Source organism: Lissotriton vulgaris, chromosome 7 (assembly GCF_964263255.1).
Source record: "Lissotriton vulgaris chromosome 7, aLisVul1.2, whole genome shotgun sequence".
Classification (NCBI taxonomy): Eukaryota; Metazoa; Chordata; class Amphibia; order Caudata; family Salamandridae; genus Lissotriton; species Lissotriton vulgaris.
The window spans coordinates 142,271,858-142,291,759 of NC_141695.1; positions in this window are offsets into that span (position 1 = coordinate 142,271,858).

Sequence of the window (19,902 nt, forward strand, 5' to 3'; positions counted from 1 at the left end):
TGGATGCAAAATCTTGTGGAATGATGTAAACAATGTGAAAAGATACTGTAGTCTGCTATCAAACAAACGCTAATTTCAACCTATCAATTGCTCAAGGGTAACCCAGGAAACATTTTGGATGAGATATTACAGCAATGCGTGAGCCATAATATTTGGTATCCCCATAGTGTATGATGTTGGAAAGCAAAAGGATGGGTGCTATTTGGTATAGAAATTCTGCGCTCCTCCATCCAACATAAGGCAATGTCAAATTGAATCCTGGTTACTTCTCATCCGAGAAACGCTGGGGATACCAAATAGTTTAGGCTGTATAGGCTAATATGAGTGATATCCCCTAATTGTACTGGAGGCAAAATCTTGTGGAATGATGAACAGAATGTGAAAAGATACTGTAGTCTGCTATTAAATAAAAGACAAAATCAATAGGCCAATAGCTAAAGGGTAAACCATGAAACATAGGGGATACAAGATATGATGGTTATGTGTGAGCCATAATATTTGGTATCTCCATAATAAATGATGTTGGAAAGCAAAATGAAGGATCTTAATTGGTATAGAAATTCCTTGCTCTCACAGCCAACATAAGGCGATGTCAAACTGAATCCTGGTAACTTCTAACCCGAGAAACACTGGGAATACCAAATATTATAGGTAGTATATGCTATTATATTTGGTATCCCCTAAGCGTACTGGATGTAAGTTCCTAAGGAATGATGTACAAAATGTGAAAAGATACTGTAATCTGCTATCAAATGGAAGGCTACTTCAAGTGGTCAATGTCTGAAGGGTAACCCATGGAACGTAGGGGATACGAGATATTACAGCATGGCGTGAGCCCAAATATTTGGTATCCCCATAGTAAATGATGTTGTAAAGCAAAAGGAATGGTGCTTATTGGCAAACAAATATTGTGCTAAGCCATCCAACATTAGACCACGTCAAATTAAATCTTTATAAGTTCTTACCCGATAAACACAAGGGATACCAAATTTTATAGGCGGTAGAGTCCATTATATATGGTACCAGATATTACAGCAATGCAGAAGAAATATATGGGATACTAAATATTATACCCCAAACAAGGCGTTATACTTGGTATCCCCGAAAGGAACCAGATGTGAAAGCTTGTGGAATCAAATGAAAAATGCAAAGAATTAGAGTAATCTACTATCATACAAAAGGTAACTTGAATTGGTCAGTGGCTAAAAGCTAACCATTAAAAAGTAGGGGATATCAGAAATTACAGCAATACAGGAGCAGTAATATGTGATAGCCACACAGTAAACGATGTTGGAGGACACAGTAAAGGGCAGTATTTGACAGGAATATACTGTGTTCATCTAGACCAAAGTATGCCATGTCATATTGAATCCTGGTAAACTCTAACCCGAGAAACATAGGGAATATCAAATATTACAGCCCTTGTAAAGCATTATATTTAGGCTTTCCTGTTTTCAGTTTCTATTTTTGGTGAATTCTGGTGGGGTTTTTTCAGTGTTTTCAATATCTTAAAAAACAGTTGTTATCAGTGGTTACACATTTTCGCGCCACTAAAAGCAACAGAAAAAGTGGTGTTTATGGAACGTTTTGCTTTTATTATTGCTTGATTATTGCACTGAAAGAACATGGTATATAGACAGTGTGCTTATAGTGTATATGAGGTCCAAATAGATTTTTGCAAATTATTCTTATTGTAGTACACCATACAATACTTCTTCAGTGAGTCTTTGGGTCATGTGCGCTCGCCCTTTCCTTCCTATGTAAACTTCTGTGAAAAGGCCCTCTCAGCATTCATAGCCCCTTGGGCTGAGAACCATCAGCTATGGGACACAGTTGGAATGACTCTTTCTTTGATGCCACATAAAGCACAAAATGATAAATATTTGCGTTTTAGTTCCTGTGCATAAGAAAACAGTGCACCAGAATAGACAAAAAAGTCAATAGCATCCCTCATTAACTCTGAAGATTGTAAATATGCTTTCAGCATACCATCTAACAAGTGGCAAGGATCTCCTACAGGGAATCACTTCAGCTCGGGTATCAATTTTGACAGGTCATCACACAACTTTTTTTATATATGTAGCTGAATCACCGCAAATACAAACAATATCACTCCAATCTTTGTTGAACTTGGGAAGAACCTTTTTTGCGTTCCATGTTTTCCAAAAGTCTGGTGTCATGTTTTTACCACTATCCCACATGCTTGGTGATATATATACTTGTCACTATACCTTGCATTGGATGTTTAAAGCCTGAGGTGTTGGCAATTCACCTACTATCAATACTGACCCACTAGAAACTATAGTCTGATGTGTTAAGGGTTTTTACCCATTCTCTGTGGGTAAATGTGATGACACATATTAGGAAAGATTTTTATGAAACCAGTCATTTTACCTATCAGTGAAACAATCAAATGCAGCCACAATATCAAATATGAATTTGATATTCCCTGATTCTCTATAGTTTATAAAATGATTAAACTAGACCTAAAACATGAAACTAAACTCTGCATCTTTAGACCAAAGGCCACAAAAGCGAAAAAAGTAAAAGGAAGAAGAAACAATATTTTAGCTGCATCCCTAAAGAACAAAACTCAAGCAGAATAATGTTAGCCAGTCTTTCTTACTGCTAGCTTGTATAACAAAGTTACATTGTATTGACCCCTTCAGGAAGAAAAAAACGATACTTTCACTCTCTTTTTCCTTTCTTTGAATGGCATTTAGTTTGTTGTTGTCCAGGTGTTTTTTCAGTGTTTATATGTTATTACCGGTGAGGGCTATTTTTCTTTCAGTGGGGTTTTATCAGTTATTATAGGTTTAAACCTAAAACCCCACAGCCTAATTATATTTAATATCCTCAGAAGGACCCTGATGTGAAAGCTTGCGGAATGAAATCACAAATATGAAAAGATACTGCAGTCTGCTATCAAATAAAAGGCAGCTTGAATTGAAAATTAGGGGAAATCAGATTTTACAGAAATGCATGAGCTGTACTATGTGGTATCTATCACTTTAGGAAAAGATGTTGCAAAACTTAAGCAAGGATTCTATCTGGTAGAAAAAGTTATGTGTTTGTGGAGCCAACATAAGGCCATGTCAAATTGTATCCTGGCAAGTTCAATCTTCAAATTACAAATTATATAGGCTGTACATGTCATCATATTTGATATACTCCAAAGGAACCAGATGTGAAAGCTGTGAAATGATATCAAAAATGCAAAAGAAGACTGTAGGCGTCTAACAAATAAAAGGCCATTTAAACTGGTCAGTGGCTAAAAGGAAACCTTTAAAAAAAGTGGGGACAAAGATATAATAATGCATGAGCAATTTTGTTTGTTACCCCCATGCAAAAAAGATATTGGAAAACACAGATTGATACACATTGTTAGAAACAAATATTGTGTTCACCTAACCAATATGGAAATGTCTTGTTACTTACCCATTTCAAATGTTTTCTAAATGTAAAATACAAAATGCTATAGAGCAAAGGGAGAATGTGCTGTAACCAGTAGCACCCAAGATTGGCTGCTAGTAACTAACCAGACCAAGAAGAGGGAGTATCCACTACTTAAAACCAAATAACATATTAAGGTTAAGGATATTTTTTAGCTTTCCGTTTTTTTAAAAATTTACAATGTTTTCCCTTGAATTTGGCATGCCCTTCACTTTGCACCTGAAGCAACCACCTAGTACACCTATAAACTTTGACCATAACGTTTATGTGTTAAAGTGAAGCTTGCGCTGCAGGTATTTGAATGTCAGGATTCTCTTTGCGTTGTTGACTATTACATTGTTCATTGCCACACAGCACTTTTAGTGTTCCCAAGCAAGTCAGTCTTATTTTTTAAACTACAAGAACGCTTTGCATGCTGCAATTTTTCAGCCATACTATAAATCTTAAAAGAGAAACTAAAAGTCCCAGAATGCTGATGTAGACTAAAAAGTGAAGATTTATATCTCTCATAATAAACAGAGACTTGACACTGGGTTTGCACCAGAAGCGAATATCATTTGGTTATGTATACTATTCCGAAACAGTGTTGGTACATAAAAAGGTATTTGTGTAAAATGCCTTATATTCATTTGTAACAATTATGCTTCCTTTTAATAATCATTGCAGAAAATGACAATATTTGTGCGGCGTCCCTCCAGATTTTTCCAATATCTGCTTTGCTGGCTTTACAACTCTGTGCAATTTACCCCTGCTAGTGGAGTTCCTGTGCGCCCTCTTAGAGATGGTTAATTTGGCTTATTCCTCATTTGAATATTTAACTTGCTAGGCTGTCCTTACTTTATGATGTAGAAAGTGAACACAAGATCCAGAAATGTAATGGAACTAGAGGACTGCAGTGTCCATAGTGCCATCAACTACAGCGGCAGGGCAAACATGGCTTCAGGCCTACCCTGTGTATTCCTGACTGCTTCACTGTAAAAATCTACTGCGCATTCATTCAACAAAATGGTTTTTTTTAGGTAAAATCATTTCTTTTACATATCAAAAAGTCACTCCTGTGTAGGCCGTATAGCCCACAAGGCAGTGTGCATGGTCTATGAAAGTAGAACAGTAGAAATATACAGTTAACAGTAGAAATATACAGTTAACATACCCTTATAGTGACTGGCACGCAAAAGCAATTTTTACTGTGAGAAGACTCTTGCTATCCCAAAGGGAAACACTGGGAAGCGATTGTAAAAATAAATGTTGGTATCTCCAGTTAGGGTCCAGTTACAAAAATGATGAAACAACTATTGTCTATTAGTTATTAAAATCCCAACTCAATGGTGTGAAGTCGTATTTTTAATGAATATTAGGGAAAGGTATATTTTAGAAAGTAAAATTTTCCTTGCTTGAATTTGCTCGGGCTAATTTGCATTCTCTCATAAGCAGTGGCAAAGCCAGGAATGAGCCGTGATGAATGGTATGAAAAATGATCATAGGGCAGGTACAATGACTTCGTAATAAGGAGTTGTTTTTCTCTTGCCCTGGCAGAAAGACCAGTGGGGTTGGCCCAGGAACTTTATTTGCTTTGAAGGGGTGTCCCCTGTAACGGGCAAATGTTTGGTAACACCTGGAGAGGTCCGGGCTTATGTCCTTCTTATTAGGCTGGCACAAAATGCTACCTCTACAACTGGTGTAGGGTAACCGCAGAGAAGGAGAGCGTTGATTTCCCTGGTCATACATCTGGGAGGGCAGTGCACAGAGGCTCTGCATCAAGAGAAAAGGATTTCTCCATCTTGGATTTTGAGAGTGATGGGGTACTCTGGGGTTGTTTACAGAAGGGCAAACAGGAACAGTTTCAAAAGCAGGTCGGTTTACCACTAGGAACTTTTACCCATTCGCTTTGGGCGCCATTAGGAGCAATACACTAGTTGGTACCAAGCATTTATAAGGAACCTCAAAACACTCTTTTTAATCACACTTTATGGACCTGAGGAAGAAGAGAAGAGGAGAGGACCTGATTTCTGTAATTAGAGCAGAGCCTTGAAGGATTTGACTTGATTCCCCTTGTACCGGGACAAAAAGGTAGCCACCTATTGACCTGTATAGCTATAGAGCCACAACAAGCTGCAAGAGGACTTTTCCATGAAGTGCCCAGCTGACCAATAACAATTGGACGTGACTTGCAACCTGCAGATGGCCTCTCCTGGAGTGAGTCTTTACTCCCAACTGTTGTTTCTCAGGTCCTGGAAACCTGAGCTGTGTCTAACTGCACTTGTCATACCACCTCTGAAAAGTTTGGAATTACAAGGTTTTAGATTTCCAGTTCTCAGGAGGACTAGAACACACAAACCCATTCTATCCACCCAAGGCAGAGCCACGCTGGTTTGAAGAAGGTGGTTTCTCCCACTTTGAGCTTTGACGCAGCAGCAAATCAGTGGGCACTGATCGATAAGGTACCCGGCCTCATGAAACTCACCGTCGGATGCAGGCTGGTGGCTTGACCCACTGAAGGATTTTGACTTCAATTTCAGAGACTGAGTCCCAAGGAAAAACTCTACTGTGGCCATTGACTATTAATGGTGTGTAATCCTTTTCAGTGCTATCATCTATTTAATCTTTAAAATTCATCTCTGTTGTATCCCTTAATGGATTGGTCTTGTTTTGGTGTCATTTTGCTTATTAAATTTTACTCTATTTTTATAATCCGGTTTGGTATTTTTATTGCATGATGTTTGTTACGTTATTACTGTTCTGACAGTGGATAAATAAGTCACACATTGCTCTAAATTAAGCCTGTCTTATCTTCACCATGCCTATCAGCAGGTGGAGCTTAGGTTAATTAGTGACTTTGAAGACCCACGCTGTCTCGAGTTGTAATTATTTCTTGAGATATATAGTTGCCCACCCCAAATATGAATCCAATTTCGTGCAATCTTAGAAGAAATGCATATTTTTAAGGGACTGCTTTGTGTGCTTCTTGTTTTAGGTGTAAATGTCAAAAGGAAAAAAAAAGACATAGTTGTATTGCTTTTTAGGTTGAGCCCAGGGAACGCACATGTGCTGTCTGGAAGACCTGTTATATTGATAAAGAAGTTTGCTCCTGCCTGCTGCTTACCATTGGTTCAGTCCAGTGTCGCTCTTCTTTGTTGCCTCATAAGTGGTTCATGCAGCGATACCTCACTTCAGTTTTTCGCAGAGAAGCACCTCCTAAATACAGTTTCTTTCCGCTTGCATTCTTCATCTGTTGTTGGGGAGAACTATTTTTTCTTATTGTTGCAGCATGCCATGCTTTATCACTGTGCAACAAATGTAATGTTGGCCCCGGTGTGGTCAACACCAAGGTCTGTATCATAAACTGTTCCTCGGGAGCGAAGAGAATGTCCCCTCCTTTACAAGACACACAGTCTCCCAGTGTGAAGTCTTGAAATACACTACAGGGAGCCGTATCTCAGAAAAATGAAGGGACCAAGAAAAACCATCAAAGAAGTCCCAATGGCAGTCAGCAAGGAGGAGGCCGCTTCCAAGGACAGTGAAAGCTAAAACATAAAAGGAAACAACAAAATATATGTAAATTAATGATACTAATATTTCTAATGAACATATACAATTATTTTTAGCAATTTTGCACCCTTCCACACTTACTTGTAGCAAGCCCCAGGCAGGAATGTGCAGGATGGTCTCTTGAAAATAAAGGTTGAATAAGTCTTCCTTCTGGATATCGTGGAAAGCAAATAATGAGCACTGGTAATTAGGTACAGTAGGTACGCAAATTGTTCAGGTAAAAAAGGAAGGCGTGTTAGCACTCCTGCGCGAGGTTTTGAAGGAAGAGAAATACGTAAACAGTAAACAAGATAATCTTGAAAGTCCGAGTCTATGCGCAAACGCGCGTTTTGAAAAAATAGTCAAAGTTAATGCCTCAACTGGGCTAAGGAAAAAGCTGGCCTGGACTAGTCCAACAAAGCGGAGTGCAATCCAGGAAGGCGGGGCGTCCCCCGCTCATCGTTCACTAATTTAACTGAGTACCGCGGAGGAAGAACCGCTCCCAGTGGCGGTAGCCGAGTACAAAAATAACTGACACGCACTTCCCAAATACGTCCTGGAAACTGACAAGTGCTGAAAAGAAGCGAGAAAGGAAATATTCGTGTGTTCCACACACACACTGCGAGGGAGATTGGATCGAGGCAAGATACGGGAGGTTGGGGAAAGCACGTCCACGGGTATTACAGGAATAACAGCTGGAACAAAATATCCCAATTACAACCAGGCACGGGAAACTGGATTAAAGATAACGTTCATGAAAGAAACTGAGTTCCAAAATCCAGGATCCTCGAAAACAGATGCAGGACATCACAGGATACCACAACAAGGACAGCTGGGCAGAACACAGCAAACGCTGAAAGCCAAGCAACGAGTGATTACAGCTGCTGGCTTAAATCTTCCCCCTCACCTGACCTGAGCATAGCCCTATGGGAGAGTGCACAATGCCCCTTATGTCCCTACTCTTTCTGGGAGATGTAATTTACCTATAATGCACGCAGCCCGACTCTTGACATGTAAAGCCCAGCTCGTATGTACAGCTGCCCATCCCTGCATTTCTCCCATTCCCAGCCCACAACCTCCCATTTCTCTCATCAGTCAGTGGTGAGAATAAAATAGTGGAGGCACATCTGGATGCTTTGTACTTAAATGCATAAAGTCTGCCTCCGTGTGACAGTGCCTTTGTTAAGAGCCGTCTCGCTTCTTTCGCTAGTACTTGTTTTGTGTTGCTGCCGCTGTATTATGTTTGCGAGCCCTCAGCCATGATTACTCAGTTTGCGAACCCTTAAGCAAGATGGTGCATCCTAAGCTGATTACCTTCAACGTTGATAGTACCTTAACGAATATGGTGCCCTTAAGGTGACAATGTACGGGTGCTGCGCTGGTCAAAATAATCCAGTTTTTGCCTTCCTTCTGCCTCCGGTGCTGGCTGAGATGCTGGAGGCCCTGGAAGGCAGCAACGAGCCCATGGGGTCCACACTGCTGCAGCAGCAGCATGTGAAACTGGGCCTGACAATGCGCATGGCCTTGGTGCTCCATTTGTTCAGGTAGGGCAGGGGTGGTGGGCTGTCCGGGCAGGTATAGCATCACAAGTTTGGCAGGAGTGCTTTTTAATACGATACATGCTGAACACCTGAAACTGTTATCTGCATCTTTGCAAGGCATACAAAATGTTTCTGGAGAGTGCTTTGGGTATAGTGTGAGGCTAGACTATTGTTTTTTCAAAGTGCTGTGCAGCCTTATTTTTTCCTCGTAGTGCTTCAGTAAATGTATGGGTCAGGTGTTTGGTGAGAGAATAAGGACTTTCACCTAGCCCATCAACTAAAGCAGTACATTAAACATTCTGGGGTCGTACTACAGATGAGTGTGCCAGCCTAATTGTTGCTGTGCGCCAGAGTATGTCTGTGGTTATGTGCAAACGCTTATAAACACAGAGTTCAAAGTCTTCACCAACATCACGGCGCATTACAGACTGAGTCTCTGTTTTTTTTAACCCCTTCGATGCTCATGACGAGCTCAGCTCGTCATGAGACACAGTGGAGCTGTGCTTATGACGAGCTGAGTTTGTCATGAACAATGGGTTTCAAAGTCTCTCAGCACAGAGGGGGAATTGCTGCAGCAGTGATGGTGTTAAAAACACACTTTATTGGCATTTATTATCAGTCTATTCATCTACATATCCTGATACAAAAATATTCTGGCCTTAGTTGTTGGCAATATATCCCTCAACCCATCCTGCATTCCTCTGCAGTTTGTAACAGATATGTCCTTGTCTACTCTCATTTTCTGAGGGAATAATGTTGCGGTGGCCTTGTGTCCCCCCCCCCGCACCCAACCAATCAAAAACAGTTAACTAGATCCACCCGCACTGCAGTCTCCCCATTATACCCATAGAGCTCTGAAGGTTACCTCTCTCGTGTCCGACAGTGTGTTGAAGCCCTTCGCGGGTGCTCCCTGTTCTTATCTACCCTCCCCTGTGATGGTAAATTATATATCCCACCCTGTCCGGGATCCACCTGTGCCCTCTCGTCCTGCCTTAGTCGTTAGGGATGCTCCTGTTGTGGTTGTCTCTAAGGGTAGAAGCGTCTGACTCCCGTCCGTCTTGCTGCATGTCGCCCATCATCGCCCCCCAAGCCCTGGCTCTCTCCTCCTTGCCTATCCCTCGCCTCACATTCCTCAAGAGGACCCTGCTCTCGCATCCTACCCATGTAACTAGCTCCCATTTCCAACTTACACCCTGGGGCATCTTAGGTCTTTTCAGTTACGAGTGATTTCCCGCTTCGCCAGGACAAAGGCAATGTCTTGGAACCTCTCTGTGGTCCTAGTTTTGGCAGTGTGTGGAAACAAACTCAACAGTGCATGTTTCAGTGTGCATGGGATTACCCTCTCCATGATCCTAGCCGTCTCCTGCATCACTTCCTGCCAATAATGTGTTAAAGAAGTACAGCTCCACATCATGTGGATGTAGGTCACTCCCACTCTAGTACATCTCGGGCATTGGGTATCCTCTCTTGCAAAATATCTGTTAATATGTTCTGGGATTAGATAAGCCCAGTGGAATGTATAAAAGCTAATCAGGTTAAAGTGGGCATTTCTGGAGCCTTTGGCTGCCCGTTCAAGTAATTTCTCCCAATCCTTGTCTGCCAGTGGACTAGCGATGTCCCCCTCCCATTGGTTTTTCAACCGGTCTATCGGCTGTATAGTATCTCACCATATAGCCCTATAAAAACAAGGCTTATATATTCACTGGTGGCCTGTCGATTTGATTCAGTCGTGCCTGTTCTCCAGTGGCTCCTCATGGCCCCCGTTACTGCTCTATAGAGTAGGAAGAGCCCTTGTGGAATACCTCAGTCAGTACTAAAGTCTTCAAAGTATAGCAGCTCCCCATCTCGGAATAAATTTCCTTTCTTTGTGGCCCCTGTCTGGACCCAATCATCAATACCTCACCAGTGTCCCCCAGGGGATACCGCTCCCAGTAGTGTCATTGCCATTTCTGGCGAGTATGGGCGCTTTGTCCTGGTTCTCTGTCAGCATCGACTCCAGCACTGTCTGATCACTCTGTGCTTGTTACTACTAGCCTGTTGTAATCGAGCAGTCCCTAATAGTGTACGGAACACCTCCGTTTTGTCTTTTGTGAAGGGTGGTACTCCTCTGACCGGGTCAATGCTTCCTGCCACCCACTGTGTGAATCTCTGCAGTTGACCTGCCATGTAGTACTCCTCCATATCTGGCAATACTATGCCTCCCGCTGACCGGGGTCTTTTTAGCGTGCTTACGGCTACTCGCCTCCGGAGCGCCCCCCAAATGACCGCTGCAGGGCAGGAGTCCAGCTCCCGGAACCAGGCCGCTGAGATGCATACTGGTAGTGTAGTGAAAAAGTACAGCAGTTGCGGGAGTGCCACCATTTTGAGGAGGGAGAAATGGTCCATCACAGAGAGAGGAAGCTTTCTCCAGAAGGTCATGCTATCCTTAAGCGAGCGCCGTGCCGGCTCTATATTCCCCTCTTTCACATCTGCCATGTCATGGAATATGCATACTCCCAGATTGCGGAAGCATCGGGGCTCCCATCGCAGATCACCAAGGTCCTCGGGTGGTGGCATATCCGCTACAAGGGGGAACAAACTAGATTTCTGCCAATTTATTCGTAGGCTCTCTTCGGAAAATACACTCAGCCCCGGGCAGGATCAGACAGAAGCAGTTGATCTCTTCTCGGGCTGAGTGCAGGGATACACTGTTCACGGGAAACATGACGGCACGGAGCTCGGGCTTTTAGTTACACAAGAGACTGGAAAGGAACGCGAGTAAACGTGAAATAAATGAAAAAACAAAGGCATGCAGAAACGGAGCTCAGGCTCTTAATTACCCGGCGTTTCATTAATATTGCAGTCAATGCTGCTGAAGAGGCGACAGGAAGGAAACGCGAGTAAAGTTGAAATACATAAAAGTTCAAGGCATGCAGGGGCGGAGCTCAGGCTCTTTATTAAATTACCCGACTTTTCATTAATATTGGAGTAAATGCTGCTCAAAAAGATACAGGAAGTAAACGTGAGTATCGCAAACAAACAAGCGTTTGCAATTAAATAGGTCTCGCATTTAAGCGAGTTTAAGCTATTGGCATTGTAAATGACAATGCCTTTAATTTCTGTTTTAAAAAGCAAAACAAAAAAAGGCATTGTCGTTTACAAGGACAATAGCTCAAACTTGCAGAATTATGAGCCTTATTGCATTGCAAATGCTTGTTTTACTAACTTTTTAACTGTCTAAGCTAGAAACAAAGTTTTTTTTAACCATCTGCTGATTATGCAGCACATGATGATTTATGTGACACATGTGTCAAATCTATACTTAGGCGAAAATCGCTGCAGCCGCAAAATCGCATAATTTCAGGGTCTCTGGTCATAGATAAGGCCCAATACAGTGCAACATTTATAAGGTGATTGAGTTCAATGAGAGAAATAAAATATGTAATGCTTGATTGGTTATGATGTACCCTAGATGGGTTACTCTGTTGCCCAGGTCGATTTCATTCTTAGTAACATTATTACATTGATGACGTCCAAATTTGAAACATACCACATGGTCAGTTTGTGCAAAATTTTGTGTCTGCATTTGTCAAGTGATCCAAAGGTCAGTGAAAAATGGCGCCAGTACAGTATAATTAAACAAACTGTCTTGAGGTCATTTACATTTAATTATTTTGTGCTATTCTAAGTAAAGACACAGCTATGGGAACCCGGTGGCAGCAGAGGAGTGACAGTGGATGTGATTGAAATAGTTCCTGATGCTCCGCCAGCCACTGTAACATAAGCTTTCGGATGCATACGTTGAGCAATGCACAAGGCGTCTTGACTTGGACACTGTTTAACAAGATGCACGCTAGACTGGCATATGAAAAACATCCAGAGAAAGATTCAATTTCACGCAATGTAACTGACGAAAACAGGCACTTGATCTATGCACTCGACAACCCCTCCCACGCAAGTTATTTGCTGTGTAATGTCACTTAGCTATATTCACAAGTGCGTGTGGTGCCAGGATATGGACTCTTTACCGACAAAGCAATGTATTTGCACAAAGTAGCAATTGTAACGCCAAACGCTCATGAGTGATATCATAAAAGAAAGTATAGTTGTTTTTAAAATACACATGTATGTGGTTGGCATGCTCACCTTGTGGACTCTCTTGGCCTGTGTTATTTGATTATAAATGGTCTCCAAATACCAGTACATGTTTAAGAGACCTTGCCCTTCATTGCACTTGTTAGGAAGTATGCTTCTTCCAGCGCTCAGGTGCCAGCTGGCCTCCAGCCACTTATTATCCTGGCCGTAAGCACCTAGCATGCTACTATTTGTAGGCCTGCGTTTATTATTATGGCAAATGCAAAACTACAAGTCCCAGCATCCAGAGTGCTATTGGTTAGAATGCTCAGATTGTCTAATATTGACCTCAGTGGCACGAAGTTAGTTAGTAGTTACATCATTCAGCACCAGTTCATCTTTACCTTTTAAAAAATAATTTTAGGCACACCCTGTAGTTGGGCGTTCGTGCAGTCTTTCGTAAAAGGGCACTCTCTGCTGACCTCACCCACTTACAATGGAGTCATTGGAGCGAATTATCTGCCGGGAGAGGGAGTCGATTATGGTATTTGCACAGTTGAGCTAGGAAGATGCTTTACACGCTTCAGACTAGTGAGTGCCTTAATGAATAGTTCAGAAGGAGAGTGTGCCTGGTGTATGGTGACACTGATGGCAGTCTTCAGCCCCCCTCTGTGCTAGAATCAAGATCCTTGTCTTGCCTATTCCAGATATTTAGGAAGGCGCTGGCGCTGCAGTTCACTCCCCCAGCTGGGGAGAGGGCCTGTCCTCCAGGCCTGGGCAAGGAGTGAGATCGCACTAGGAAGAGTGTCTGTTCAGACAGTTCTGCCTTTTTACACTTTTAGCATAATAAATACTTGTAACATCCCCAAAAGCAGATTTAAAAACACATACTGAATTCTGGAAAAACAATTAATTTTCTCCATACTTAAGTTTAACAGTAAAAGAAAAAACATCTATTAAATGTAAGAAACTGATTCATGGTGACTGGAGAGAGCAAAGAGAAGGATGTTCGCAGATTGCTCCAGTGAGTTACTTGCAGTGAGGCGTGTCTCGTGCTTCAACTCTGAAGACACAGGCAATGGACTCATAATGCACACAACTTTTTAGAAAGAAGTTGAAATCTTAGCCCTCTTGAGCACCAATGGTACTTGCATGTATGTCTCAAGGCTGTAATAAAGTACTGCCCTTTCTCAACACACACAGAATTTCTTCGAATTGAAAGGGGGATTCTGAAACTGCCTGTAAAACGGTCCTCTATGTGGTTAGAACACTGCAGGCTGCCCGGGGTCCAGGTCCGGAGTGGGAACCAGAACCCGCCCTGGCAAAGAGCTCGGCCGGCCCCCTCAGCCCCCTCCCCCCCTCCACTCTGGGAGGAGGGGGAGGTGCGACCGCGCTCTGTGCCAGGGCCGGTTTTTGGCTGTTTTTGTTACAGGGCCGTTTTTGCAGCATAACGGCCCTGTAACAAAGACGGCCCCCAGGGGGCAAAAACCGGCCCCCAACCATGCCCGGTGCCCGCAACGGCCAATCCGGGCCTGCCGGGGTCCATGAAGGGGACCCTTCTAAGAGGGTGGCCACCTTAGTGCCACATGAGGGCACACGAGGCAGCTGTCCAGTGTTGAGGAGTCCCTCAGGGTCTGCGCGCCAGTGTTACATACGGGCAGGAGTGGGAGGAGGACGGGGCACAAATACCTCTCCCGCCCACCTGGCGTCCTCTTTGCCCACAACCCTGACGCTGTTTAGTTCGTCCTAGTGATGCAGTCTTATCCTTAGCCTCGGTTTTGTTCCGGTGAGTGAGAGGGCATGGCCCCCTTTAGGCCTTTCCCCTTCGGGCTATGGCTGTCGGAACCTAGTTGCATGGGTCGAGATGGGCGTGCCCTTTTGGCCTGGTGAGGTGTGCTGTTGGGGGTCAGCATGGGCCAGAGCCTGCGACCTGGTGCGGGCAGGGCTTTCTGGCGTGCCTCATGGGGGCGGGGGCGGTTGCGGTGCAAGAGTGATATTGGGCGGCGTGGTGGTGCTCCCTCCTCCCTTACATTATCATGGGTTCCCTGCGGCTTGCTGCCGGACAGTTGCGGCTCAGGAATTCCAAGCTGTGCTAATATGCAGTCCGACACAACACTTGTAAAGGATGAGCCGAGTGTGCATCAGCACCAGGGCTCGGGCTCCGGCCCGGTTAGGACTGAGGTTGCGGGTTGGGGGGGGGGCAGCGCCTGCTAGCTCTCTTCCCCCTTCCGATAAGGTGCTTCTTGGGAGACATAACTACAAAAGAGGTATGCTTGTCAGTTTTTGACGAATTGACAGTCAAAAACAGGTTGTGAAAAAAAGTGAAATCTAGTAAGAGGAGGGAAATCCTCTTATCGGAATTAGGACCCTCACACACCCAGACCACTAGGTGTCATGCTTCATTATTGGGTCTGCTCTTCGTCGGGTCTGCGCTGCAATACCCGAAGAGCAAAACACACAAGATGATGGACGGAATTGCACAATGGCAAAACATTCACCCCCAGTCACAGATCTGGGTTTAATCCATCGTTATTTTGCTCACCAAGCCACCCCAGTTCAGACATGGCCATATGCAAATCAGTCTTGACCCTGTGCCTCATGGGAACAGTCCAGCCCGAACTGCCAAGCCAAGCCCTGTCTTTCCTGGACCGGAATCAAGCATCCTAGGACCGGTTTCTGGCTATCAGCCGTCTTCAGCCTGGATAGCTGGACTCCAGTGGCCTAGTGAGCACGGGACCCACGTCTGGGCATACCCTTCCCACATAGGGTGAACAGCAAAACACACATGATGATGGACGGAATGTTGCACAATGGCAAAACATTCACCCCCAGTCACAAAGCTGTCTGAACTGGGGTGGCAGAGTGGGCTAAAGAACAGTGATGGATTCAACCCAGATGTGTTGACTGGGAGTGAGTGTTTGATTGGTTCAGATGCTCCGTCCATCACCACCCCCTTTTGTACCGCTATACCCGAAGGGCACCCATGAAGGGGCTCTTTAGCGGAGATCTTTTGTTCCTTGCTGTAATGTGCAGTGCATGTGAGAGGCCTGATGAGTGTAGATGTATAAGAGAGTGAGGTTTAAATAGGAGGTAGGAGTCCAGTCGGAACAATTTTAATGAGTGTGGCTCCTCTCCTAGATAAAAATAAGTGTGGCGCGCCCCTGAATTAATGGTACAGGGTACCGCGCATGTTGGTCTCTTCTTGGAAGACAGCATGCCCGCGGATATCTGTTGTGGCAGTGAGTGTCGCGGGGCTCCCTCCTCAGTTCAGTCAGGCCTCCCCATACCAGGTAGGTTTGCTAAGTTATGTTATGTTAAAAAATACTTTTATAGCGCACTTACACCAAGTGGTTTCATGGCGCTGTGAGCATAGGGTGAACAGACATTCAGCAGTGTAGGTGATCGAGAGAGACTGTGATTATTCATGGGCTTGGAGGAACAGTAAGGTTTTGAGGAGGGATCTAAAACAGGGGTAGGAAGTAGTGAGTCTCAGCTCCAAAGGTAGAGCATTCCAGCGAGAGGAGGCAAGGAAAGAAAATCTGAGGCCACCATGTCTTTTGCGCTTAAAGGTGGGAATTGTCAGTAGAGCCAGGTGAGAGGAGCGAAGGTTGCGTGAAGGATGATAGTGGTGAAGAAGGGAGGAAATGAAAGCAGGGCCAAGGCCAGCCAGGGCTTTAAAAATGATGCAGCCTACTTTAAATTCGCTGTGTTTAGCCACTGGAAGCCAATGGAGGGTTTTAAGCAGAAGGTGAACATGAATGTGTCTGGGCTGATCGAAAATTAGTCTCGCGGCCTGATTCTGTACCAACTGTAAGCGATTTAGTTGGTACGCAGGGATGCCGACATGAAGTAAATTGGCATAATCAATCCTAGAGACGGGGGCGTGGCTTGGGCGCCGATGGGGACGGTGGCGTGAGCCTGTAGCTCCGCGCCCGATCCCATTTTTAATTCTGATAAATATCCTGAAACTCACCTACAGTGCAGCATACTGGATCGGAATACAAGGAGCAGCTTCTGCGCCCACTTTTGTCCTGCTCGGGGGCCCAGAGGCGACGTGAGAGCAGAGTGAGCTGCTGCGGGAGTTGAGCGCCGATAGCAAGATGGCGGCGACCTCTGACCGGGAAGACTGATCAGGGCCGAGCAGTGCACTGAAAGGCTGTTTGGGGGTCTGACCGACTGTCGGAAGGGTGCGGGATGCGGACAAGCCTGCCGATCTGAAGAAAGAAGAATCACATTGGGGCTGGCACTCGCTCCAGAATATCACGGTGCGGCAGGCGCCGCAGGGGAAGCGACTCCTCAAGATGGCGGATGCTCGGGGAACAGCCCTGATACAGCGACGCAGCGGAACTGGTGATAGCGCTTGTGCCGGCATTTAAGAGCGCCCGTGGTGCGGGTGACAGGCGAGGCAGAGCCTTGACGTACGCCGGATTGTGGGGACTTCCGATCGCCTGCGGGAGCACAATCGGCATTGGGACCAGAAGAGGAGGCAAACTGACGGCTGAGCCCTTTGCCGGGCCCCGAGATCCTTGCAGAGGGCAGAGTGGCACGGACACTGAGCTGTTCAAGGAGTGCTGCGAGAGGATGTGTGCCCCCCCACCGATCCGGGTGAGTGCTGCGCTGCGGGCCTGCGCCCGATGCTAAGGAGGTGAGAGCAGCAGGGGCAGGTCTGCGGCGAGGGGCACACTGCAAGAATGCAGTAGTCGGGACCTAGGGCCAACGCGGACGGAAGCGCCATGGAGGCTGTGCTGCGGAGGTTGAGTGCGGCCGCCCCATTGCTGCAGATACTGAAGGTCTGGGATCTGCAGTCTGCTGGCACAGGCAGTGTCCCTTGATGTGTGGGCATTGGGCGAACTTGTGGACTCTTGCATTGGGCCTGGGAACACCTGCGCATTCCCCCTGGCAGGAGATGGTGATGGTGATAGGTGTAGGCTTGGCTTGGAGAAGATAACTGAGCAGACACCCCCGGTGTGGGCATAGCAGTCGACTGCCGAAGAAATCTGTTTGCCGGCCGGGGCACTAGCCATGGGAAGGTGGAGTGCCCACCCAGACGGACGCACCAGTGGATGGGTTGGCCCTGTCGAGGGAGCGATGCGCCGCGGTGTCCAACATAGGAGCAGGACGGCAGGAGTGCACGGCTGAGGAGCGAGTGCCTGTATCGCTGTGGGGAGGAGTGTGGAACCGGTGAAGTGAGGTGCAGCCTGTATTCTGCGTTGAAGTACTGATTTGGGGGGCCCGGCCCTGGTGGGGATAGAGCGACAGCCAGAACTGCTTTTTATGTAGGAATCGAAGACCTGGAGTGGTGCAAAGTGACAGGGACGAGGTTCCGGGCGCTGAGTTGAGCTGGTTGTGGAGGTGCTGGACAGCACTGGGGCGCCGGGGGGCGTACTGGGAATACCGGTGACAGAAGTAGTGGATCTGGTGGGCCATCTGGCTACGGAAGGCCTTGAGATGAAGCCGAAGTCGGGACAGGCGGAGGAGGTGGAGCAGGAGGAGCGTAATGACAGCACTGTGGACCCTGAGGGAACGCCACTGGAGCAAAGGCTGAATAAACGCCTTGGCAGTATCCTTGAAGCCATAACGGCAACTAAGGAATCCTTACATCAGGATATAGCACTGGTCGCTTCGGGGCTGGGGCTGCTACGGGCAGACAACTCCAAAGTGGCGGACAGAGTGAAAGAAAATGAACTCCTGCTTCAAGACTTGAAACCGGCTGTGGTGACGGCGGAACACAAGCTGAATGATGTGCTGGCTCGCCTGGAGACCTTAGAAAAGAGGGCGGAGGATTCAGAAAGCCAAAATCGGCATAACAATGTCCAGGTGGTAGGTCTGCCGGAAAAAACGGACGGGGCCGACATGATCGCCTACATGGAGAACTGGTTTAAGTCGGTTGTTGCCCCGGAGGGCCTCTCCTCCTTCATCTCCATTGAAAGGGTGCACAGGGTTCCAGCCAGGCCGCCCCTGCCGGGCCGCCCTCCGCGACCAGTGGTGGTCAAGGTCCTGCACTTTAAAGACAGGGATCTGCTAATACAGCAGGCTCGCTCGACTGGGCCCTTCCAGGTGGAGAATAGTGCGGTCACGCTTTTCCCGGATTACACCCAGGAAGTTCAAAAACGCAGGGCCTCTTATTTGACTGTGAAGAAGGAACTGAGGGACGAGGGGATACAGTATTCTCTGCTCTTCCCAGCTAAGCTTCGAATTATCCTTGATGGGACCTCGCACTTTTGTCAGACTCCTGAGGAGGCATGGACTTGGCTTGAATCCTATCAAGCTGGCATGGATCGGAGGCGTGGGGGTGAGCGGGGAAAGTCGAAACCTGTCCAGGTGCGCAAATCACAACACCTCCGCAAACGCAACAAGACCCAGAGAGCACAGCAGGGCGTGCAAATGGCCGCGGATAGGCGGGGTGCTCTGGCATGACAGCAGTGATTACGGGCTCGCAAAGAGAGGGATCGACGGTGGGGTCAGACTCTGAAGACGACGGAGGGAAATCAGGGGCTGAACTCTCGGATGCAGACAGTATCAAGGGCCCTAAGGTAACACCCCAAACGGCGGATGGAATCTTCGGCGACTGACGCCTCCAGCAGGGTGCTGCAGATGTATGGGCCAGGTAGAGCTGCTGGACCTGGCAAAAACTTTGATGCTGCAAGTAATGAGGTGATCTAGTATGTGGGATCTTGGGCTAGGTGCGGGGGTGAACCCTGCCACCCGTTGGACCTGAAACACCCTCCCATAGCCCTTAAGGCTAACTGTAGTGGTTACTGCAGTGTAGAATTTTGTGTGTTGTTGTGGAAGTTTGGATGGGGGCTGATAATGTATTATTGGGTCCTGTTCTGGGGGGACGGGTAGGGGGATTGTATTCTGGGGTCTTTATTTCAGGGGTGTTGAGTTTTTGGGGTCGAGCATTGGTGTGGGCGTTGCTACCGTGAGGAAGACAGAGAGGCGAGACTGTTGGGATGGGATCGTTACGTGATCTGAAATGTATCACTTGGAATGTGAGAGGTTTGCACACTATGGTTCGGTGCCATAAAGTACATGGTTCTTTATTGAGAAGAGGAGTGCACATAGCAATGTTGCAGGAGACACATCTTACTAAGGCGGAGGGTCAGGCGCTGCAGCGTAGATGGAGGGGTCAGGTCTTTGGTACAGCTTATTCGGCATTTGCGAGGGGAGTGCTCATCTGGGTGCGGGCAGGGATCTCATTTCAGGTCACCAGGCAGATCGTGGACCATGAGAGCAGATATGTAGCAGTGGAGGGTAGACTCTATGGCAGGGACATAGTACTATGCAGTCTTTATGCACCAAACACCGACCAAGCCCGTTTTCTAGA